This window comes from Vipera berus, assembly GCF_964194415.1.
Source record: "Vipera berus genome assembly, chromosome: 1".
NCBI classification, from domain to species: domain Eukaryota; kingdom Metazoa; phylum Chordata; class Lepidosauria; order Squamata; family Viperidae; genus Vipera; species Vipera berus.
Window position 1 is genome coordinate 203713504 of NC_138202.1, and position 26026 is coordinate 203739529.

Below are 26026 nucleotides of genomic sequence, written 5' to 3' on the forward strand. Positions count from 1 at the left end.
CTGTACCATATCAGCTTCCTCAATCAGCCCACTTCATTCCAGTTAAATTTCTAGAAAGTTAAACAATTGTGGCAGAGAAAGATCCTATTTAATGTCATGGCAAGGGCAATTCAAGTCCCAAAAACGTCATAATGGAAAGAACTGATCAAGCCCTGATGTTTGGTCCAAAGTTTGACCTTAAAATACCTCTAGAAAAAAAGACTGTTATTAATCCAGAATTTTAAAGAGAAAATCCATATATAATTAGAAAATATTCCTGGCCCAATAATCCACATTCATAACTGACAATGAAAAAGAATTACATCTAAGGACCAGGGATTTTCTTTTGACAGAAGTATAGCAGCCCTGATATTTTAATCTCCCACACCACATTCATCCTTTACAAATATCGGGTGGTTGAAAGATTTGATAATTCAGATTTCACTTTGAATGGGTGTTTCTTAGAGATACAATTTTCTCCTTTAAAGGAAAAGCAATCCTAGTTGTGGAGAATATTTCATGGCTCTCTTAATGGACTCTCATTCTGAGAAAAGAAAACAACAGGCATGCATTGTATGCTTACATTGTGCAATGTGCTGTTTGTATGTAATGTAATGTTGAACATTACTAAGAAAAGAACTGAAGATCAAATCAAATCAAATCAATCTTTATTATGGTCATAGACCAGGGATGGAAAATAAAGCATCCAATCCTATAAAAATTCAAAACACAGCCATATTCAAAACATGTGTTGTTGCATCCACAATCTCAAAAAGAATATGGTAGTTCTCAAAAACTACAGAAGACAAAACTCAAGTGATCATTGGGGAAGCTTTTGAGTCAGAAAGGCTGGTCATTGCCATCTTGTTTGCCAAAAATACAGTAACATCATGTGTCCTGAAAAGCTACGTTTCACATTTTTCTTTTCAAAGAAACTCAACTGCCTGGAAAAGAGCCGTAATACATTGCGATAACTTCAAAGAACACCAATGAAAAAAAAATACCAAACAATGTACAATCTGGAAACTAGGGTTGAAGTAAAACCTTAATTTTCAGATTTTCGTAGTAGGTAAGACCATAGGAACTGATCTGCCTTGTGTATTTATTTGGCTCAAATCTCACCTTTTGCAGAAGAGCTCAAGGCAATATACAGAGTGCTGCCTCCTCTTATTTTTCCCCACAGCAACCACCCAGTAAGGAAGGTTGGGCCAAGAGAGAGTCACTGACCCCAAATTATCCAGTAAGGTTCTGTGGCCGAGAGTGTCCCTTGTTCCCCTGTCCCTAGTCCAGCATCTTTATATTGTAAGTTCAACACATTATATTACATTGTCAGGAAGGAAAACGATAAACAAAAATCCTTACCCAACACTGAATACTCTATAAGGAAATGAATGGCTTTCTGGGCACATAATAAAGTTTCTTTCTTTCTTTCTTTCTTTCTTTCTTTCTTTCTTTCTTTCTTTCTTTCTTTCTTTTCTTCCGTCCTTCCTTCCTCCCTTCCTCCTTGTGTATTGTATTGTATTGTATTGTATTGTATTGTATTGTATTGTATTGTATTGTATTGTATTGTATTGTATTGTATTGTATTGAATTGTACTGTAAAGTCCTGATGGATTTAAAGTAGTCCAAAAATCTAAAGTAACAGCAGATAACAAAATAAGGAGAAGCAACTTGTATTTTTCTCTGTATTCCTCATCTAGTTCTCTTGGGCTTCCTAGATAAGCCTATGTTATATCTCATAGGACAGCAAAGTTAGCATCTTTTTCCTATGAACTGGATTTGCAGTCAGGTAATGTTTCCACCATATAATAAGGTAAGTCATTTTTCCTAACAAAAGTCCCCACAAAAAAAACTATTTCTCACATACTTTCAAAGAACAATCAACATTCAAAATACCCTCTTATATTATCCAGCATTTATGATTTCTGTCCCTAATGCAACCTTACAACAACTTCAAACATGTCCTTTGAAATTATGCAACTGAATTCCAACACATCTGGAGGGAACCTGGTTGGCAAAGATGGGCCTTACCAGCCGAGATGTTGTTAAACTACAATTCTCTGCTCCCTTGCTGTTTAAAAAGACCATTACAGATTTTTGCTAATTGTTTAACCAGCAATTTAAGATTCTGTGCATATGTTAAGTATCATTGATATGCATATTTTCTTACAAAGACCTACCTTGTGACATGTATTTTTCCCAAAGAATCCCTGGAAAATACCTTAAGAGCAAATAAATCACTTAATATTGGCACAAATAAAGCAAATGCACCCAAGACTACCTGATTCTATAATAGCTTTGTTCCCTATGCCATCCATCTGGTAAACTTGTAAGATTCATTTTTCTCACTATGCACACGTATACATAACCCAAACTAGACTATTGTTTCTCTGTGTCATGTAATCAGTGCTTTTTTTGTAAAAGAAAAAGGTGCCGGAACGGAACTCACACATGTCATACAACCCTCCTTGCCTATCCTACAAGGTTCCATCCAGAAAAGGTGCCAGAACTCCGTTCTGAGCATTCTATGACAAAAAAAGCCCTGCATGTAATATATGTGAGTATATGCATAATTTTTGTATTTAGTTATTTATTTTTGTCATATTTATGTAGTATATATCAGGGGTGGTGACCCCTTGAGAGTTGTATGCAATGAAATTTGATTTTAATGTATGCCGATTAGTGTCATTCAAAATGTCAATAAAGTTATTATTCTATTCTGTTCTGTTCTGTTCTGTTCTGTTCTAACATGTGTGACTGAAAATATTAATCTCTAAAAACTGAGAATCCACACACGATAACTCAAAAATGAATTGCACGAGGTTCAGGGAGGCTTATTCCCAGATAAATGGTCCAGGATTGCAGCCCAAACCTATAATTTTCATACTCGTGAAGTAATGAGCATCACTAAACAATACTGAAATAAAGCTCTTGATATGATTCCAGTGAATAAGCATTCATCATCAGCAGCAGTTCTTCAGCAAAGATTTTAACAAAAAGATATGAAATTCACAATGCGCTGAATGCCTGCATTACATACTGGGGAAAAGCAAGGACCATCATAGCTGAATTTAGCACCGTAGCTACTATACAGCTCTGTAAACCTTTGCCATTAATTCACTGTAATCTGGGTCAAGGAAATGAAAAAAATTATAGCGACTTTTCCCCCCTGCTTGTTCAAGGTATTAAAAACAAACACTTCATAGAAAAATAAGAGAGGGGATGCTGGCAATGCAAAGGCTTTCCAAGAGACAGCTCTATCTTCTGTGGTTTCAGTTTAACAGCCAATGTAGAAGTTGTTTTTAATGATTTGCTCTTAATTTAACTTTCAGAAAATGAATCCAAATTGTAACACAAGAGGAACATAAGCAATGTGTTTTTTCTTCAGGCACCTTAAAAAGTAATTTATTTTTGTTTTTAGCCATCACAATATGGCTAAAATGTTAGCTGTAGCTAAGATGGAGAGAAGCGATCTCAATTTCAAAAGAACCAAAGGTAAGTCAGTCAAAATTTAATGTCTCATATTTTTGAAATGCTTGAAAAAAAACATTTGCATAATCAAACCCCAGTCTCATCAAATATAGGGCAAGGAGCAAGCAAACGATAATACAGAAATGAAATCTATTTGCTCTACGTAAAATTGTCTCTCTTTTTTTCTCTTCTTTAGTTAGGTGTCATGGGTGTCTTTGCAAAGGTATAAAAAAAAGAGCCTGGGAATGCAACAGGCAAACACAAGGGAACAGGTGAGGGAAAATTAAACAAAAAAGAAAATAGCTAGCAACCATAACACAGCAAAATTAAAATTATTTCTCAAGGGAAGAAAATTTAAGAAGGGAAGGTTTTTCCCTCCCCCCCCTTTTTTAAAAAAAAAAATTGAAAATGCTATTTCAAGAGTGTCACATTCCCCCCACACACACAAACACACAAAGTACAGTGCTAGTCTAAGAATACTATCTTCCAACTCTAGGTTTTGAATACACAAGCCTAATCCATTCTTTGCAAAGCAGAGGCTAAGGGAAGAACAGCCTCTTTTAAATGAGCCACGGGGACGCAGTGGTTAAAATGCAGTATTGCAGGCTACTTCTGCTGACTGCAGTTCAGCAGTTTGAACCTAACCACATTCAAAGTTTACTCAGCCTTCCATCTTTCGGAGGTCGGTAAAATGAGGATCCAGATTGTTGGGGGCAATAGGCTGACTCTGTAAACCACTTAGAGAGGGCTGTAAAGCAACTGTGAAGCAGTATATAAATCTAAGTGCTTGGGAGGGGGAATAAAAGAACTTGTCAATTGCAAACGAAACTCTCCATCCAGCTGGTTTCAATCATAATTGGAAGCTCCCTAACAAAGGCACCAGGGGTTTTCTCCCCTATTTTTCCTATTTTTGTGTCCCTCTTCTCCCCTAACTATAACCAAAACAAGACCTGCTCAGGAGGTAAAGTGTTAAGAGAAAGAAATCCACACCACTGGGAATAAGCAACACTGAACTCAATTAAATCTATATTCAAATATGCTAATGTTAAGTACCTTTAAGCCTGGGGCTTTCATGATTCTTCTGACAGTGGAGGGCTTCTGGATGATGTGCATTATTTTGAAGCACAGAAATAAAATTACTGCTAGTACAGGTTTACCTGTACAACCAGCCAAATTCAAAAGCTTTCATCTGTTTTTATTATCCTCATGACAAGATCTTATTGTCTTGATGCAGCACTACTTGAGTAAATACATTTTGACATGATGAAAGCACCAGTGCACTTCAGAATATACCTCATAGAACTGGGTTGTTAGAGAGGAACTGCAAAGAAAATTCAGCTTGACCTAAAAACATGCCAATAGCTGAAAGGACTTTTCATCATAACTGCTCTACAATCAAGTGGTGGGAAGATTCAGAAGCTCACAGAGGAACTGGTAGCTCAGTCTGTGTGACAGGTATCTCTTTTTTCTCCCTTTATCACCATTCGGAAGAACTTAAAAGATTTTACTTTAACATAAGTGCAAATGATCCTCTAAACAACTTGTCTAATTAAGTTATAGTTCAGTCACAAAAACAGCTACTGTGGTGCATTTAGCTTTCATGCTCACAGGAAATACCTAGCATTAAAAATAATTTGGAAAAATAATTACCCCACAACGTTTATGAAAGAAGTATGCTCCATTGCAGCATATTAATTTTTCCGCAAGAGTCATGGGCTTCGGCTAAAATTGAAGACTTGATGAAAATGTCATGGCAAACTTTAGAAAAAAGGAACCAGTGCGGAAGGTAAACACAGTGACCTCAAAAAGCATTTACACAAATATCATAATTGTGTTGGGTAAATACGGATTACCCATTATTTTCACTTCCAAACCACTAATCAAGAGATTGAATCCACATTCAAACAAGTCAACAACACAAAATATAACAAAGAGTTACTTTATTCTAGTATGAAATCTACTATTAATATGGCCCAACTGTATTTGTATTCTTCCACTCCCCTAGAAAAAGGTTTCTTTCAAAAGCTAACAATCAGTCAGTTGTTAGATAATGTTCGGTATTTTCAGAGAAAAGTCATATGTGTGTAGGTCTGTATACATATAATTATACTTTTTTTCTTCTGTTCAATCATGTTCAATTCTTGGAGAATGTCTGAACAAGTCCCTGCATTTTTCTTGGCCAGGTTTTTCAGAAGTGGATTGCATTGCCTCCTTCCTAGGGCTGAGACAAAGTGACTGGCCCAAGGTCACCCAGTGGGCTTTGTGCCTAAGGCAGGACTAGAACTCAAGGTATCCTGATTTCTAGCCTGATACCTTAAGCACTACACCAAACTAGCTTTCACATATACATATACACATACATATACATATACCAGTGTTCAGGACAATATAAAGATACTCTAAAAGAAACTCATAAATAATTGGCATTCACTTTTTCTACAAAATTAAAATGAATAAAGCTGAATTGTTCAAGCAGGTTACCTATGTCCAAATATAAAAGCTACTGCTGTAAGTCACATAGACACCACCATTTGAGAATAGTTTATTAAGCAAACCATAAACGAGGACCAGTCGCCGATAATACCCAGTGGCGTACTGACGAACAGCCTATTCCCAGGATGGTGGGGAACGGCAGAAGGTGCACAAACAGAGGGCCGCATCGTCACCGGGAGTGTCATCTCCGCTCTGTACAAGCGGTGAGACGCTCCGACCCTCTGTACTTCCCCGGAGGACCCGGGAGCGAAGGTGTGCAGCCTCCTATGCTAAGGCTGGTCTACCTGAATGCCAGGTCCGTAGCTAACAAGGCTCACCTCGTTCGTGACCTAGTGGAGAGCGAGCATGCGGACCTGGCTTGCATCACGGAAACCTGGCTGGGCCCAGAGGGTGGTGTCCCTCTGGTTGACCTCTGCCCGCCAGGTTTCCAGGTGCTGCACCAGCCTCGGACCCATGGGAGGGGCGGGGGAGTGGCAGTTATCATCAGGGAATCCCTTAGCCCGCGAGAGACCACCGTCCCTCAGATGGTCGGGTGTGAGTCTCTCCTACTAAGATACGGCCCGGGGGCGCAGTTGGGCCTGCTGCTGGCGTACCTACCACCTAATCGTGCAGCGGCAGCCCTGCCCGAGCTACTCGATGTCCTCTCAGGGTTGGTGGTTGAATTCCCAAAACTCATGGTCTTGGGCGACTTTAACCTACCATCCCTGGGAGGATCGTCCGAACTGGCTCGGGAGTTCATGGCTTCCATGGTGGCCATGGACCTGTCGCAAATAATTACTGGACCGACTCATGAGAGAGGCCACACCCCAGACTTGGTGTTCTTGTCTGGACGGTGGCGTGATGATATCGGTGGGGGTGCCACGACTGTTACGCCCCTGTCATGGACCGATCACCACCTCCTGCGGCTAGACTTCCCCTTTGCCACCCCCCGCCATGGGTGCACGGTGCCAACCAGATGGTACCGCCCTAGGCGCCTAATGGACCCTGATAGGTTCCAGACAGTGCTGGGGGACGCACATGCACTCCCTGCTCACAGCTCGGCGGATGCCTTAGTGGAAGCCTGGGAAAAGGCAGCCACGGAGGCTCTGGACCGAGTTGTACCCTTGCGGCCTCTGACCTGGCGCAGATCCCAGCGAGCCCCATGGTTCACCGCGGAGCTCCGGGAGATGAAGCGTCGGAGACGGGGCCTAGAGAGCCGTTGGAGATCCAGTCGATCCGAATCCGACCGATTGCGATTAAGAATCCTCACCAGGTCTTATCTCGCTGCGATAAGGGTGGCAAAATCCAACTACTTTTCCACCCTCATCGCGTCCGCAGATAATCGCCCGGCTGCCTTGTTCAGGGTGACTCGCTCCCTAATGAACCAAGAGGTGAGGGAGGAACCCTTGCAGGGTCGAGCCGAGGAATTCAGTCAATATCTGCTGGATAAAATTGCTCGGATTCGAACCGGCCTGGACTCCAACTGGGCTGAGTTGGAAGAACAAGACATGGACAGTCTTGTCGACGTCATCTGGGAGGAATTTGATCCTGTGACTCCTAAGGAAGTGGACAGGATTATGAGGAGGTTGAGCTCCTCCACATGCTTACTGGACCCGTGCCCTTCCTGGCTGGCTTATGCGGCTCGAGAGGGGACACGAGGCTGGTTCCTGGCGGTCATCTCTGCTTCTCTGAGTGAGGGTCACTTCCCCACTGCCTTGAAGGAGGCGGTGGTGAGACCTCTCCTCAAGAAGCCCACCTTGGACCCATCCTCATTGAATAACTTTCGTCCAGTCTCCAATCTTTGCTTCCTTGCGAAGGTTGTTGAGAGCGTGGTGGCGCACCAACTTCCTCAGGTCCTGGATGAAGCGGTTTATCTAGACCCGTACCAATCGGGTTTCAGGCCGGGCTACAGCACGGAGACGGCATTGGTCGCTCTGATGAATGATCTCTGGAGAGCCCGGGACAGGGGCCCTTCCTCTGTCCTAGTCTTATTAGACCTTTCGGCGGCTTTCGATACCATCAACCATGGTATCTTGCTGCGACGCCTCAGGGGACTGGGAGTGGGAGGCACGGTTCTGCGTTGGTTCTCCTCCTTTCTCCAAGGTCGCTCGCAGTCGGTGCTGGCAGGGGGACAGAGGTCGACCCCGAGGCCTCTCGTTTGCGGAGTCCCTCAGGGGTCGGTCCTCTCGCCTCTCCTGTTCAACATCTACATGAAACCGCTGGGTGAGATCATTCGCAGCTTTGGAGTAGGGTACCATCAGTATGCTGATGACACCCAGCTTTTCATCTCAACTCCAAACAAAATCAGTGATGCCCTCGACGTGATGTCCCGCTGCCTGAAAGCGGTCCGGGAATGGATGGGGAGGAACAGGCTTCAACTGAACCCGGACAAGACTGAATGGCTGTACGTACCGGCAAGCCAGGATACTCAGAGCATCCCATCCCTTAACATCGGGGACAAGTTACTACCCCCTGCTGATAGGGCCCGCAACCTGGGTGTCCTCCTAGACTCACAGCTCTCCCTGGAAGATCACATAGGAGCTGTGACCAAGGGGGCCTTCTCCCGGGTTCGACTGGTGCGCCAACTACGGCCTTATCTGGACCTGGATGCCTTACGTACAGTCACCCATGCCCTTGTGACCTCTCGCCTAGACTACTGTAACGCTCTCTACATGGGGCTGCCCTTGAGATCCACTCGGAACCTTCAACTGGTGCAAAGTGCAGCGGCACGGACACTTTTGGGAGCCTCCCGATACTCCCATATCACACCTCTCCTCCGTGCGCTGCACTGGCTTCCGGTTGCCTTCCGTGTGAAGTTCAAGGTGCTAACAATGACATACAAAGCCCTACATGGCATGGGTCCGGACTACCTACGGGAGCACCTTCTGCCAATGTCAACACCCCACCGCCCTGTGCGCTCCCACAGAGAGGGCCTCCTCAGGGTGCCACCGCTCAAGGAATGTCGGCTTGTGGCGCCCAGGGGGAGGGCATTCTCAGTGGGTGCGCCAGCCCTCTGGAACTGCTTACCAACTGAAATCCGGATGGCCCCCGACCTCCGCACCTTCCGGCGCGACTTAAAGACTTACTTATTCCAGCAGTCCGGCCTGGCCTGATAGCTCTGATAGCTCTAATTGGGGTCCCAGTTTGTTTTGTTCTGATTATTGTTTTCAATACTGTTTCGTTTTGTTGCCTATCTTACTCTGTACACCGCCCCGAGTCCCTCGGGAGAAGGGCGGTTTATAAAAACAAACAAACAAACAAATAAATAAATAAATAATGCTGGATTCATACAACACACAAGGCAAAATCACAGAAACCTCATAAAAAATTAACACCATGAATGAATAAGATCACCATGCAAATCTGTCACAGGATCCATGGTAAAGAAAATATACTTATGTACGGAATACCATCCTTTAAACAAACTTTCATAGTATTGAGGCAGTGACTGTAGAGATCTCACTTATAGGTCTATGCCAATCTGCACTTTGTGTATTACTAATATATTTATGTGACATCAAAGTTCCATTATTATGACATCTACCTTCTGATCATGTCAGCCACAACTATGAGACTCTAGGGATGTGTAAGGCCTTTGTAAGTGGGCTTGCATGTAAAGCCCTTCCTTTTGTATTGTTAATGCAGCCATTATGTCTTCTTCCGGGCAAAACAGTTTCTGTGGGGGGAACTCTATATACATACTATGTTTTCCCCAAAATTAAATTATATTTAAATGGGAGGATATCGTAGATTCACTAAGGTTCACAAAAGAGATACATTTTATATTTATTGTTTGCAGAGACATCCCAAATCAGATGATTAAATAATCTGTCTAGATACGAAAATTCCCCTTTTTTGCCATATTTTGAAAATCCACACAGAGCATCAACAGTTTCTGTATGCACAAAGATCAGAATTTATAAAAAAAAACACAACTCAGTCTAAAAGAATCACATTCTTCAAATGTTTTTGTAAGAGAGTTTAATTGAACTGGGGACCATCTATTTTAGCCTTTTCTATCAGTAGCCATAAAGATGGCAAAAGCAAAATCACAAGTAATGAGACATGACCTGGGGTTTTTATACCTATCCTGACTTAAAGCTGATCAACTATAACAGTTAATCCAAAATATTCATATTATCAGAAGGAATCCCTGTATTTCTTATGCACCTTTTATAAACCATTTCTGCTAAGCATATTTCCCCCCTTAAATTTAGCTACTTCTTTCCTTGTTTCTGGCAGGCTTTTTCAAGCTCTAGGATTCCATGAAAATACATAAACAGTAATAAAAAAACATTGTACCTTTCTGTGTAAACCTTGCAGATGCCCACAAAATAATAAAAAACCCTAAGAACTGGACAGCTTCCTCCTCAATTAACACAGCTATGGATATTAAAAGAGAACAGATATTTTTGTCAAAATGAAAAAGATCTTAGCTCATGTTGCTCTTGAATTCTATCAGAATTCTAACAAGATTTCAATTTAGAATTGCTTTACTGATAATCAAAACCTTTCCTGAGACTATCTCACCTTTTATCTTTAAAAAGGATTTAAAAAGCTATATATTAATCAACTGCATAATAAATCAGCTATTAACCAGTTTTTTAAAAAAGTATTATGCATGGCAGTATTCAGATACCCATGGCCCTTGGTCATTGCCATGCTGATTCCTACAGGCTGGTTGGGACATTATGAGACTTGAAGTAAAAAAAAAATTGAAAAGGGGCACCAGAATGACAATTACAGAATTAAATCCTAAAGTTTCATCTAAACTAGCTAAAAAAATGTAATATTCATATTATGCTAATATGGGTTATTGGCTATAGTGTAGCATGTTGTATGATCCCAAGGCATAATTGTTATTCAACAAAACAGAATGCTGAATTTTTCCACCTTGCATTCCAAGAAATATACTGAACTAGCTTTACACATTGTAATTGTCGCAAGGATACAATGCTCAAACTATTAAAAAGAAGGCATAGTTTCTTCCGCAGAAGAACAGCTAATTAAACTAGGGGAATATACCTCGAGACTTCATATTTCAAAAGCAAATTTGACATAGAATTTAACTCAAATGGTTTTGGAATATAATTTTACATACAAACTTGGCTTTCTCTTAATGTATTCAATTGCTCAGAGAGAAATTACTGCAAGTGTTAATCTTATTTTATTTTACATCATGCTAATTATTGCTGCTGACATTCATATATTATATTGTTTTTAAAACTATATAATTAGCTACTGCAAATATTGCAGGTATTCAAATTGTTAACCTAATTCTTGTACAGTACATTCCCTGGTTATTCACTCTGTGCTTTATATTTACTGTTTTGTGTGGCTTCTTTGTTTTTCTCCTTGTATGTCTTATTTTTCCTTTTCCAAAAACAATGTAATAAAAATAATAATAATAGTTTATAATTAATAAAAATATAATAAAACAATCCAGCCACGTAGAACTAATTGTTAAGACTGTTCTAATAAATCATGTGTTTATTGTTGCCTACTCTCCTTGGCTCAGAAGCCAGTGCTGCAAGACAACCGAACGGAAAAAATAATATATACAACAGGCAATGTGTTACACAGCATGAAGTAGCTCAAGAAACAAGCCTAGGTGTAAAATAGTTTAACAAGGAAACACACATTTCCATCCCCACCACCCATTTGAACTATATCACCCAGGATGGAGACAAGGTTCCCCAGGATGAAGCAAAGGAAATCAGCATGCTAGGTTTGTATGTTAAACTGCCTCTTCCTCCTTACCTCTTTTCTCTGCCTAATTTTCCTGACATGATGCATTAACAATTCTAGATTGTGTGAGGCTACTTCAGATTCTCATTGTATTCACAATCCTAATATTGCATCTCTACACCTCTAGCACAGCAGCTCATGACTAGCCTCTCTATAACAAATCCTGGGGGCGAGGGGGCTTTTTCTTCTTCCAAGCGGTGTTGCATTTTACCTTTTCTCAGATTCCTTTTTCCTTTATGACTGGATCGCCTTTTTCACTGCACACAGGTAAAGCAGGCCCAGTCCGGCAGCAGGCAGCCACAGCTGTGGAAAATCTTTCAGTGTCACCCAGCTAAAAGGCCTTCTGAGTTGACCGAGTTGGAAATTTGCCTCTGGGTGCATCACATGGCTGAGCCTGCTGCCTCCCGCTTTGTGATCTGTGTTGTTCTCCAAGAATTTCCCTTTTCTGCTGCTGCTGCTGTCTCTCCCCTTCTTCTCTGACTTTAATGGAAAGATCCACGTATTCCCCTGGACATCCATCATATAGCTCCTCTTGTTATTCAATTTCAAATACCTTTCTTTTTTTTCTTTTTTATTGCTCTGCTCTCCCCTCACTGTTTTACATGAGCTTACATGCATGAATTAAAAAAAATATCCTTGTTCGTTTTAAAAAAAGGCACAACTATGTAATAAACTAAGCTTCTTAAAGCACTGTTTTGACAAATGTATCTAATTATAAAGCATTTAATGATGCCTCTACCTGGCAGTATGTTTGAAAATGAAATAAAAGAGCCACTCCTTTGCAACAACAGTTCAAGGGAGTACAGGAAGTCTCGCCCGAGAAATGGGGATCCTGCTAAGTATTTTTTTTCTTTTAATTTAGCATCATTCACCATCATAAAGAAATCCTACTAGAAGACTGACATGCCATAGAATAATTGCTACTTACCAAGAAAAGCCACATCTCACAGCAAGTATTATCTGCAGTCAATCTCAGGTTAACTTATAGAGCCTACACAATTCTCTCTTCTCCTTCAGCATGCAGAAAGAAGTCTAGCTTCTTAGCTTCCATTGTAAACTTTGTTTTCTTCTTATAATAATCAACCCAAGGAATCGAGAGGCTTGTTCAAGATCCTGTAACCTTTAATTTGGAAAATATTCTAGTGTTGCTACCGTGTTTCCCCAAAAATAAGACCCAAGCAGAAAATAAGCTCTAGCATGATTTTTCAGGATGCTCGTAATACAAGCCCCACCCCCAAAATAAGCCCCAGGTAAAGGTTGTCAGCCAGATGGACACATTCAGTACCGTATTTCCCCAAATGTAAGCCCTAACCAGAAAATAAGCCCTACTGCGTCTTTTGGAGCAAAAATTAATATAAGACTCGGTCTTATTTTCAGGGAAACACAGTAGCCTAAAGGAAGTCCTGAAATGACAGAAGTGTTCATTCACATCTAGGTGTATCTTATGCTGTAAATATTAGGATAAAACCATGATGTGAAATTCCAGTCTTCTTCTTTCACATTCAGACATCACAGGAAATAGCGGACTAGTGCTGATCAAATATTAGTATCTAGTGGCTGCTTTTGTATTTCATTTATTTTTTATATTGTGTTTTAACTATTTTAATTGTTTTGTGATTGTTCGCCTCCAGAGATACTACTTGAGATGAGTGGCTATACTAAATACATAAATAAGATAGAAAAGAATGAAGTTGTGGGTGCTTTTAAAAAGAGACTGGACAATGATTTGTTTAAAATGGTATAGGCTTGAGCAGAGGGTTGGACTAGATGACCTCCAAGGTCCCTTCCAACTCTGTTATTCTGCCTGAGTGAAGAATGTATAAACTCAAGGCTCACCATACTAATTGATTGGGGATTACATAATAAATTATAGTATGACACACTAATCACTAATTTTTAAATTGTGATTTTAATTTTTTGCGGCTAGACCTAATTTAATTTAATTTTAATTTTATATTGTATTGTTTTTAAATTTTGCCTTGTAAACCGCCCTGAGTCCTTTGGGAGTAGGGCGGTATATAAACCGAATAAATAAATAAATAAATAAATAAATAAATAATAAATAAATAATAGTTTTAACCCTTTGAGGTATGCAAGATCAAGAAACAAAAACAGAGGAGATCTTTTTAATTAGAAACTTATAGAAATGCCATAAATTTCAATAACAGTAAATTTGAACCTCAATTTATAATAGTAAAATGTAATTTTACTGGTAGTCCTTGGCTTACAACAGCAATTAGGACCTCGTAAGACCACAACTTCTAACTTCCTGTTGACGTCTCTACTGTGTAATGGAAAATGACCAGGGAAGATCAGAAAACTTGATCATGCAGGATGCTGCAATGGCCGGAATTTCAAAGAATGGTTGTAACTATCATTTGTTCAGTGCCATTGTAACTTTAAACAATCATTAAACGAATAGTCATAAGCCAAGGATTAACTGTACAAAAATGTTTGTGTAATCACAACAGGTAAAAAAGTACATTATCATACATACTGTACATTATATATGTACAAATGCAACTGATTAAAACATACAAATATCTAAATTGATTTTTATACACAGTATATTACCAGGTTTTTCATATCAATTGCCAAGTGAATTTAAAAACTAGAATTTTCCTAGAGATTGTTGACACAAAAGGTGACTTTCAAGGTACAATGCATATGCATCCTAGAATTGTGTGAGTCGCATTAATCTTCAAAACTGCTGGTCTACATCTGTCAAGTCATTCAAGAGAGTGTTAAATAATTACATGCTTGCCTAGTAAAAGTTGGCAGAAGACAACAGAGGAGATCTATATCCTGTATTTGTAAAGGTGAACTTCCCTCCATACAGGCAATTCAGCAATTTATTTCCAGAAAGACATTACATGATCCCAACAAGTATATTTCTTACATCATAGGTAAACTTGACACAGCTTAAAGTACATTCAGGATAAAGTCAAACTAAATATTTCCATTCTTTGGCCTCTGCCCTGCTTCCCCATACTACCTACAATGCAGAAAAAAACATTATCCAATAGTCCTAAACCCCAATTATTCCAGTGGTCACAGATAAAAAAGCTTTTGACTTAGTGATATACAGGCCTACCCATAATCCATCTATATTACAATTTGTCCCATAGTATGTATAATAGGACAATTGTAAAAAAAAAGTTAAGGAAATGATTCGGTCCATTAATGGGAGAAAGTGGCAAGAAGGTGGCACTTTCCTGCATGCTGAAGGAGAAGAGAGAATTGTGTAGGCTCTATAAGTTAACCTGAGATTGACTGCAGATAATACTTGCTGTGAGATGTGGCTTTTCTTTGTTGTTGTTGTTAGTTGCGAAGTCGTGTCCGACCCATCGCGACCCTATGGACAGCGTTCCTCCAGGCCTTCCTGTCCTCTACCATCTTCTGGAGTCCATTTAAGCTCACGCCTACTGCTTCAGTAACTCCATCCAGCCACCTCATTCTCTGTCGTCCCCTTCTTCTACTGCCCTCAATCTTTCCCAGCATTAGGCTCTTCTTCAGTGAGTCCTTCCTTCTCATTAGGTGGCCAAAGTATTTGAGTTTTAGCTTCAGGATCTGGCCTTCTAAAGAGCAGTCAGGGTTGATCTCCTCTAGGACTGACCGGTTTGATCGCCTTGCAGTCCAAGGGACACGCAGGAGTCTTCTCCAGCACCAGAGTTCAAAGGCCTCAATTCTTTGGCGCTCAGCCTTTTTTATGGTCCAACTTTCACTGCCATACATTGCAACTGGGAAGACCATAGCCTTGACTATACACACTTTTGTTGACAGGGTGATGTCTCTGCTTTTTAGTGTGCTGTCTAGATTTGCCATGGCTTTCCTCCCGAGGAGCAAGCGCCTTTTAATTTCTTGGCTAAAGTCCCCATCTGCAGTGATCTTGGAACCCAGGAAAATAAAATCTGTCACTACCTCCATTTCTTCCCCATCTATTTGCCAGGAATTGAGAGGGCCGGATGCCATGATCTTGGTTTTCTTAATGTTTAGTTTCAACCCAACTTTTGCACTCTCCTTCTTCACCCGCAACAAGAGACTCTTCAGTTCCTCTTCACTTTCTGCCTTTAGAGTGGTGTCATCTGCATATCTTAGGTTGTTGATATTTCTTCCGGCAATCTTAATTCCAACTTTTGATTCATCTAGCCCTGCCTTTCTCATGATGTTCATCAATTATCCGTCTTGCCTTCTATTTCTTTGTTTTTATAACCTATTATTTATTTTAATCCTATTTATGCCCTATTATGCCCTATTGAAAATTGAATGTATGTTTAATTTTATTGGATAGTGTGATGATTAATGAGTCAAGGGTAATTAGGAGAACTGTTTGAAAAGAAATATTTGGATCAGCTGCCTTAGAAATTAATTAGGGGTAAGAAATATATTAATTGATAAACTGATATGGGTGAACTTAAATGTCACTAAAGAACTTACTTCATCCATGGAAGCAAATTTGTTTACTTTCTCTGAAACATACATTTAAAGGAGTGGTTTCTACATCTGCATGCATCTTTTAACAAAATTCTGTAACCTGTTGGTTTTGTGATAAGAATTTTGCACTTTTTTATTTCTACTATGACCTTTGTTCATAAGGTATTGAGGAGAGGACTGCAGCTTAAAAAATTAGTGGATTTTGCTATGCAATCTTGCGTATGGATACCTATTCCACTGAGTGAATATTCCAACATAAGTATGCATAGCATTGTAGGCTTACGCAACTGTCAAGGTACTGCAAGACATGGCAGGGACTTGCAAAGACAGCCGCAGTCACACTGTTTCTTCAGAGTATTGTACTGATGCTGCATAAAATATTAGAAATTAGAAAACTTTTAAAAAATCTTTTGACAGCGTCTACTTGTCAACATCTTTTTAAGCTACTGGGAAATATAATGAATCCAAGACACATCCAAGTAAAGATGAGAACAGCAAACTTGCCCTTTTGCTCATTTTTTGTCTCATCAGAACCAGTACAGAACAAATAGCACTATCCTGAATGTAACATATGGGGGTTTTTTACATGGCAAAATTGACATTAGGTGGAACATAAAACCCCTCCTTCTCTGCCTCCAGAACAGAAGATAAATCCTTGATGTACTGATTAGTTTTTGCTTCATTTGAAAGAATATGCCGTTAAATGCATGTAATTGTACTCCGTGATCCATGCACTGCAGTCTTGCACCCAAAGAGATTTTTTCCAAAGGGAAGAACTTAAGACAATTTTTTTCTTTTTTGATACCTAGACAGCTCACATTATAAATTACAAGGAATTACAAAGTCATTCAGTAATAATAGTAAAAATAAATTAAAAACCAGACATTTTTTTAAAAAAGCAAGAATAAAATGGTGGGGTTCCATTAGAGACAATACTTCTATATTTCCTCTTCAGAAAGCAGCCACAATTACATGATGATGTGTGTAAATGTATAATATGTATGTGCCTAATATCAATGACAAGGAAGCTACTTGATTCTGAACTTCCACTATGACAATAAAAATTACAGCTCTATAAAACAAGATTAACTCAAAGCCATAGAAAAAAATGCTCCTTTTATTTTCTTGTATATCTTGAGTTCCCATAATATTTATTTAAGAGTGTATATTCTGCATCTCCATTTACAAATGGTGTTGGTATACTATGTGCAACTGGTCGCACCAAGAGGCAACTCAAACCTTCAGACCTAAATTTAACCTGGAATCAAGTTAATAGAAATGATATCCCTGGATAAAAGCTGTACCAGTTAAGACAGTATGATCTGGGATAATGAGTTCTTGAAATTTATTCTAAGAATACCAATTATGCCCACAAAATTAGCACAAAACCATCTCTGAATAGTCTGTACTTTGTGTATGTAACCCACAATTGATCCAGAAAGGACCACATTGTTCCCAGTTGACTTTCATCTACTAAAAGCAGATATCTGAACTATTACTTATTAAGGAAAAGTAAGTTCTTCATTTAAAGAGAGTAGGAGTGTATGCCCCAAAGAAGAAACATTAGCAACTGAAAACATCAGCCTACCAAGGAGCTTGTTCTACAACTGAAGACCTAATGCATTATTTATTATTATTAAATAAATATGTCACTCGTTACAGTGACAGCAAAAGACTTTCTTGCCCCAGAAATCTACAAACTAAAGAAAAGGTGGGAAATTTATGAACTTCCTAAATTTTGTGGAGACCCAGAACTCAGTATGCCTCAGCAACAGAGCCTTGCTTGCTGCAGTTATAGAGAGTTTGGTTTATTTAAAAAAATCTGAAGTAAATACATATATATTCTTATTGGAAAAGAGGTCAGGAGAAATATAAAATCAATACTGTTAAAATCACTGTTGCATGCTTTTGAACAACACAGCAAAATTTCCACCCACTTGCCCTTTCCTGCTTACTATGTAAATTATGGAGCTGCTAAATGAGAACATTAGGCGATGTTATCTGCCGTGCATCTTAAATGCAAAAGTAATATGTCTCACTACTGTATGTACCAAATGAATTTAAAGATGAAACATAAAGAAGTGAAACTGACTTGCCTGCTGAAATCAATCTGCTCACAACAATATTTTATTTTTTTGCCAACCAGATCAGCATGGACCTGGGCCTCTCATATATCAGTATGAACATTAAACACGGCTCAATAAAAAGACACTGAAGAAAAAGATGAACTTCTTAAAATGTGGATATTCTAATTTTGATTTGTTCCTGCTGTATGGTATGGGGCTGTGAAGCAGCTAAGAATGGGGCTGCACAAACACACGTGTAGAGCCAGGGCTAGCTGATGAAACAGTCGTGCAGAAAAAGCAGCATCTTTTCTGATTCAAATAGAACAGACGCTACGCAAAGCACTGAGCATTTGTATGGACCTAATTAAAAATATGGCCCAAGCTCAAAATTTGCTCAAATCCCATCTAAGCTATGGACTGACCCAACACAAGGATAGATGTGCTTTCTCGCATCCTACTACTGAGCAAAAATATATATTTTACCTAATTTACCTAGCCATGATACTGATAGCTGAGTTACTGCATATTCCTTTGTGTAGTTTGGAAAAATTTTCTCTACATAATTAAGAATCCTGTTTCCCCTCCTCACTGGCTGCGGAGAAATCCTCACCCAAATCTAACAGAAACCTGTTTCCTTTTCCCAGACCTGCTTATTTTGGAGAACTCGTTATCTCAGTTTGTTCAATCACGGAATGGTAAACCCAACCTTCTGTAATAACCTGGATCATATTTAGGTACACTATTCACAAATTACTAGTCTCCCCCAAAGCATTTTAACTGAATAAGTAGGCAGGTTATATGCATCAGCAAATAAGAGGAGTCAGAGGCAAGTCAAAGACATAGGCTGTCTTCACAGGTATGAATCATAGGCATATATGGGATTATTTTTAGACCACTTCCACAATAATGGCTTGCGCCATTTGGGAATTGGCTCTGAACCCGTTTGATCTCATGACATCATCTATTTCCAGAAGCCCAGTCCATCCAATTAGCAGGACAGTACAATCTGTTTTCTTTTCCCCTCAAATTGCTGCAGTGCTCCAGATTTTCTGAGCAGTCCAATTTTCTATTTGTGGTATTTCCTAGGATTCAGAGGTAGTATAAGTAAAATTAAGTGCAAGACACTTTGAAACCACAATGTGAGGGACTGAGGGTGAATATACAGATGGTGTGTAGAACTGCTTTCAGGCTAATTTTGGCTTGGTGTTGCATGCAAACCCAAGAAGCTAAAAGCCAGTTTTGAAACAAACCAACTTGAAATCATAGCTAAGTTAAATTCAGTATAGCAGTGGCAGCTTAAATACAGATTCTGTGACCTGATAGAGGTGTCTGTTGAAATCACACAGTTTAGAAATATATTTGTATAAACCCTAGCTAGTAAATTAAAGCTATATTCTGCCACAAGGAATGTTATTTTGCCTTCCCCATCCAACCCCAACATTTGTCACTGAAATTGTTCTCATATGTTAGGACTTCTGTAATGGATGGGATTAAAAATCTGTGTATGTCTCAGACTCCACTCTGTAGCAGATTTTTTTCTATAAATGGAATTATTTAAAACATCCATAGGATATATAAATATTTCATAAGTATTTTAATTAAATAAAAACATAAAATCCTTGTAAATCTCATCCCACTAATTTAAATAAGAGTTAACAGGAACTGTCCAAGAACTTCATGTTTAATTTAAATTGTGCTGCTGCTTATAATTACAAATTAATAACTTTAGCACAATTTTTATTATGCTTCCTATTATGCCTCTATTTCCTGAGGTAAGCTTTTTACTAATAACTACCACTGTATGTAGTTTTCAGTGTTGGACTTTAACTTCAGAAAGAGAAATAGATAACAGATTTTTAATCGAGAAAAAGGTAATGCTAGCTGGACTTGATCTGTTTGAGCTGCTATGAAATTCAGAGGCAGAAAAGCAAAATCTATTTCCATTTAAATACACTGTAAAACACTATTCAAGAATCACTCCTATTCAAGAACGGACTACCTGATCTATCCCCCTTGTAGTGCTCTAACTCTTCTTCCAAGAAAGTTCACCTGGCATCTGTTTTGTTATCTTTTAATCTTTCTTACATCTAATGCTATACAGGCTGTCCTCGACTTATGACAATTAAGCCCAAAATTTCCATTGCTAGGCAAGTTAGGTGAGTTTTTCTCCACTTTGCAACCTTTTTTTGCCAAAGTTGTTAAGCGAATCATGTGATCATTAAACGAATCTGGCTTACCCATTGATTTTGCTTATGAGAAGCCATCTGGGAAGGTTACAAATGGTGATCACATGATCCCAGGATAGAGTAGCTCTCATAAATACATGCCAGTTGCTAAGTGCCTGAATATTGATCACATGACCAGGGGGACGCTGCAACTGTCGTGAGAAAACCAATCATAAATCACTTTTTTCAGTACCATTGTAACTTTGAACAGTCACTAAAAATGATTGTAAGTCAAGGAGTGCCAATATAATATTTTAAGTCTTCTTGTATGTTTGACCTCCACTGCTTTTTACTGATGTTTTCATTGACTTTATTTTACTGTGTTTTGCAAAACTGATATGCATAAAGCCGCAGCCCTGAGAACTTCTTTTATAAAATGAACTAAAAATAAAAAAGTATTAACCAAACTAATGTATGCTCTGATGAAGAAAATATGACAAAGTGTTTGCAAATTGTGCAAATAAATAAATAAATAAACAAAAGAAACACAAAGCATTCATGAGCAAGTTATGTGGATACTTTTAATTCAGCCTTCCTCAATCTGGACGCTTTCCAGATGTGTGGATTTGAGCACTGCCCAGCCAGCCATGACCATTTTGCAGAACTATGGGGAGTTGATGTTCAGACATCTCAAGGCAATCAGGCTGGGGAAGGCTGCTTTAGTTACTCCTGCCTGTAAATATTCTGCAGTTTACACAACACGTCAAAAATGAACTGAGGACAATTGTTTCTTAGCCAATACTTTTAGAAGGAAAAGTCAGCAAGTACAAGAATATATTCAACAAATTTGCAATTTGTTTCTTCATCAAAACATGCTCAAATTAACCTACAGTATAATCTTCCCAATTTTTAAAGATTGGCTATAACTGCAAGCTAACCTTTAACAAAAGCTCAGGTCCCATTATCAAACACCTATACAGTGGGAGAACGTCCCAAAAAATAAAGCAGATCCTGAAAGAAGTCTAAAGTAAATATATCATAACTGAAATGTGTCATGTCAGCTAGATTGCCAGTTATGAAATATGCAATAAGAAAAAAAAGAAATTTAAGATTTACATTATTATTTATGGTAGATGCTGGGCTTTAATTTAATTTATCCAGGATACACAAAACAAATACCAAAAGCCTGATTTCATTTTAAAATGCTGAGTGGTTTTTGTTTTTTTTTGCTATATTCAGACATTTCACATCAGGAATTGCAGATGTCTAAGGAACCACACTGTTCACTCCAGCATGCTAACCTATAGTTAAAGCTGGTAGATCTTTCTGACAACTGAACCAACGTTCCACTAATTGATTAAATACCATACAAAAGCCACCTACGAGTATATAATCAATATGTAAGTTTCTAAAGAAATGAAAGGGTGAGGGTAGATATCACATCAGCAAACTAACTACTATTAAGCAATTTGTAAAGCCAGCCAATGTATCAAGAATCTCCATGGATAAAGTTTGTGGATTCATTAAGTTGTATTTGATGCAGTGGCAGCAGTAATTATCACACTCTTACAAATCAATGCCTAAAGGAAGATTTTAATCCCTATGACTTAACCACACAATCATACACATACTAATCATACACACACTGAAGTTAAAAAAAATGGTTGTCTTCACAGACAGAAATACTGGCTCTTCCAATTCTAAGAGTGCTCTGGCTACAGCAGTCATTTATGTGAGACAAAGAACTTCCTTAGGAGTTGATGCTGCATCTCCTCCTGGACTTTGGTGAAGCCATGACTGGACAGATGCTTAAAGCAGGGGTGTCAAACTGCCGGCCTGTGGGCTGGATGTCTCATAGCAAAACCACCCCCACCCCATTGCCGGCAATGGCAAAAAACGTCACGATATGTCGTGACACGTCACGTGACGTTGCGAGTTTGACACCCCTGGCTTAGAGTAACCTCATCCATAATTAGCAGGCCCTGCATTTCTGTCTACCTTGCTTTCTTCTGTTTCTATGGCCCTAAGACTAGAAAAAGGGGTAACTAAGAGCTAGGACATCCAATGAGATCTGGACATGAAAGTCAGAAATTGTTTCAACATCTGCCTTGGGTTTCTGATCATGAAAAGCAATTATCTGCTGAGGGAATATCGGTGGGGTTCTGTAGTACAGGAATCCCCAACCGTGGCCCAGTACGGGCCTTGAACCAATTGGAACCAAGCCGTAGAAATGGCAGGTGAGCGCATGCATGTGGTGGATCCCATTGTGCGAGCAACAGGTCAGCATGTGTGCTTGCGCTCCATTTGCGCGAGCGATGGACATGCGTGCCCTTCACTCACGTGGAACCGTCCCTTCTCCGCCACTACCACCACTGGTCCTCAAAGGTGGAAAGGTTGGGGAACTCTGCTGTAGTGGTATTTAGGAAGACGAGAGGGACAGCCACAGACAGGACAACCAGCACACAGAAGGGGGGAATATGTGGAAACGTTTCAGAAGGGACTCTCCTTAGTTTTACAGCGAGTAAAAGGAAAAGAGAGGAAAAAGAGTTTCGGTCTTGCAAGATTTCGTTAATCTAATTTTACAATAAAAATAGAGCTAGTTCTCCTGATTGTGCTTCTTGACTAGACTATCTCGCAGGGCTAACAGGTTCTGACACTGGTGAGTTCTGTATGCAATGGCCATCTTTAGCCTGCTCGTTCCCACATCTCCAGCTTCTACCTTTGTACCAACCTTAAATGTTGACACTATTGCTAGTTTAATAATACAACACCAAAGCAACCACTTTGCTATATAAGCTACATTGATTTACCTCATATTCATGCCAAACCACACTGGATAGTTTTGCATATCACCTAAAATTCCAGCAAACCACATTATGGCTTAGGGTTATATGTCATCTAAACCTGTTCCTCTATCAAGCAGCTATTTAAAGTCTTGAAGAGAGAACACATAAAGCATATATTTACAACAGCACTGTACAATTTGCCTTTTCGGGACTTGGCAGAGAGTAGCTACTTGTCACCAGGAGCAAGCAGCAAATTACAAGCCTGCAGTAAAAGTTAAAATGCTTGTATAAACTGAGTCCATTAAAACAGAAAGATGCAAGTCAGCTGAAGTAGAGGGAAACCGAGGGCGTACATTTTTTTTCCTGTACTGCTCTAAATGAAATGAAAATCTTCATTCACAATAATACCCTGTAAAGCAGGCGAGTAACCTAAACTGAAACACGATCTATTTGCACAAGATTATGTGGCAAACCATTACATATACAACCTCAAGTAGCAAAGCTAACCTTGGGGAACCTAACTCTTAACTAACAGCCCTACAGGAGTTCAGAGGGTTTTTTATTTGTTTATTATGCCATATTTTATTACTTCATAAGTAACTAAAGGCAGCTTGGTGGTTGGGCCAAGTACAGTCAGAATTTGCTGACTCCAACACATCACAATGCGGCAACTTTATGCACAGATATTGGGTTGTATGCAGCCCAAAAAAAACAGGAGCCTAAATCTTCCAGACTCCAGTTCAATCAAAGTGCATAAATGTTGCTAGATGAGCTGAACCAAACCAATATTTCACTACCCAAAGAAATCACTGCCTGTGGACCTAGTCACTCTACTCACCAAATCAAGGACTCCTATTAATATACAATGAGCACTGTGATTGCATGCTGCATAAATTGTCTGCCTGATATAATTCAAAAAATGGGGAAATTATTGTGGATATAGAACATAATGTATAGACATGCCTGCAAGCTAACACACACAAACAGAGCAGAAACTACACACAGCCTTTGGCTTCTTCACTTCCAGAATACCTGAGTTGGCAAGTGCATAAAACTATTTTTTTTCAGCCAAACATTCAGACCCTCAGAACAAAACCTGTCTGACCTTACATATTTTAGATCCTACAAAAGTTAAAGGATGAGAACCCTAAGCGCCAGAGCTGGAATGGGAAACAAGTGCCAATTAAATACATCCTCCAAATACAAGAGGATCGTATTTGAGTAATCTCTAAAAGACAGTCCTTCTCTTAAGTCAGGAGATCTTCTACAGTATCAAATACAAAATGATTCCATGAATATTTACTCAGAATTAATATAGTTGGTGTCTTTGTCAATAAAAAATATATTATCAATTTGCATCACAGATTGCTATCTTTTAGTAACAGGTTTTATTCTATCTTAAAATAAACTGCGGCTTGAATTAACAGGATCCTCATGTTCACAAGTTGGTAACAAAGCATCCAGTTCATAACTCACAACATATGAGATAGTTAAGATGAATTCTGATTTTTTTTTGGCTTGCTGATCATTGTGGCAAGTATCATTTGCATAATTGAGAGCATATTTTATTTTGACCTTTTCAAAAGCTCTTATTTCCCAAATGTGATAGGTACTGAATTGCTTTTTCTGTGCTACTATCATTTCCTATGGGATGGTGCCAATTATGTTGGAAGAAAAGACTGAATCAGATATTTAATCGGATACTGAGCACAGTTACGACCATTCACCCTTGAATTTAAATATCAAAAAACCAATGTATTACTTCTAACAATGAGCAGACATCTGTCCAACATTTCATAAGGAGATGTGTTTGTGCAACCAACTGTTCCTTTTTCTCTTCTCTATAAAAAACTTGAATCTTCTACTTAGCTCCAGAGAAGCTACCAATACTTTTAAGCAGATTGGTAGGTAAACTGATACAAAGAAAAGAGAAAGGAAAGAGCATTTGAGTAATTTTAAAATCTGTAATAAAGTTTTCCTGAACAAAAAGTTTGTCAACAATTGATAAGACGCTTGGCCAAAAATGCTCTCTAATAGGTAGCTTTGCAATCTTGGGGAGGGTAAAATACTACACCGTATGGTAAATAGTTTCCAAGCATATAATGCTTATGCACAATCAGTGAAAAGATGGCCTTATCAGAATTTATGTCTATTTTCCTAGAAAGGTCTGGAAGTGAATTTATGTAGAGACTGTGACTGGGTTCATAAATTGGCCCTGGCTTATTTATCCATCATACTGAATAATCCAGACTTGACTATGGTATCATATACCACACCAAGCTAATACAGAACAAATGGCACTGGTCTTTATGTGTGTAGCTGAATTTTCCTTCCTACAAAATATATTGGAAATTCTGGAAAGGACTGTCTAAATGAAAGTTATAAAACGGCTTTTATATTTATCCCTCTCCGATTATATAGAAATGAAGGGAAAAAAACAGGGCCAATTTCCAAAGTCCTCAAAACTACCAGTGAACTGTGGAAGAGTGAAGCTATCGTGTGCAGCTCTGAAGTCCAATTGCACAGCCAGAGCCAGAGTTTACTTACAGACGAAAGCACCTGAATCCAGTCCAGACAAAAATGTGGCTTAGAAGGTGGTTTATATTTTGTGTCAGATGGTGAGGTGCTCTATGTTTACACTAGCTCTCTTCTCTTAATAAGCACAGAAAGAGGCTTGCAATCTTGACATTTCAGCCGGTATCTATAGTAGTTGAAATGAATAACACTTCTTGATCCAGCTGTTAAACTGGACTCAGCAAGCCCTTGAAATCTAAGTCTTCAGATAGGAAATAACTGAGGAATGCAAAGAGCAGCATCCGTGCACCAAAAAAATGCCTCTCTCTCCCTCCCTCCCTCCCTCCCTCTCTCTCTCTCTCTCTCTCTCTCTCTCTCTCTCTCTCCTCTC

The 26026-nt window shown here is 39.1% G+C and overlaps 1 protein-coding gene across 6 annotated transcripts in view; it reads right to left on the reverse strand.

Annotated features, from left to right (window-relative positions):
* PLCB4 (phospholipase C beta 4) overlaps positions 1 to 26026 on the reverse strand; it is a 189466-nt gene that overhangs the window by 126072 nt on the left and 37368 nt on the right. The gene's annotated exons all lie outside the window — the stretch shown is intronic.